This window comes from Notolabrus celidotus, chromosome 9 (genome assembly GCF_009762535.1).
Source record: "Notolabrus celidotus isolate fNotCel1 chromosome 9, fNotCel1.pri, whole genome shotgun sequence".
Lineage (NCBI taxonomy): Eukaryota > Metazoa > Chordata > Actinopteri > Labriformes > Labridae > Notolabrus > Notolabrus celidotus.
The window spans coordinates 357,461-358,153 of record NC_048280.1 but is presented as its reverse complement, the minus strand read 5'-3'; positions in this window follow the sequence as shown (position 1 = coordinate 358,153).

The following is a 693-nucleotide window of genomic DNA, read 5'->3' as shown; positions in this document are numbered from 1 at the left end:
CTGGGCTTGCTTAAAGGGGCCGTTTAAACCCTGGGCTCACTTAAAGGGGCCGTTTAAACCCTGGGCTCACTTAAAGGGGCCGTTTAAACCCTGGGCTCACTTAAAGGGGCCCTTTAAACCCTGGGCTCACTTAAAGGGGCCGTTTAAACCCTGGGCTCATTTAAAGGGGCCGTTTAGACCCTGGGCTCATTTAAAGGGGCCGTTTAAACCCTGGGCTCGCTTAAAGGGGGCCGGTTAAACCCTGGGCTCACTTAAAGGGGCCGTTTAAACCCTGGGCTCACTTAAAGGGGCCGTTTACACCCTGGGCTCATTTAAAGGGGCCGTTTACACCCCGGGCTCGCTTAAAGGGGGCCGGTTAAACCCTGGGCTCGCTTAAAGGGGCCTCTTAAACCCTTGGCTCACTTAAAGGGGCTGTTTAAACCCTGGGCTCACTTAAAGGGGCCGTTTAGACCCTGGGCTCGCTTAAAGGGGCCGTTTAAACCCTGGGCTCTCTTAAAGGGGCTGTTTAAACCCTGAGCTCTCTTAAAGGGGCCGTTTAAACTCTGGGATCACTTAGAGGGGCCGTTTAAACCCTGGGCTCGCTTAAAGGGGCCGTTTAAACCCTGGGCTTGCTTAAAGGGGCTGTTTAAACCCTGAGCTCTCTTAAAGGGGCCGTTTAAACTCTGGGATTACTTAGAGGGGCCGTTTAAACCC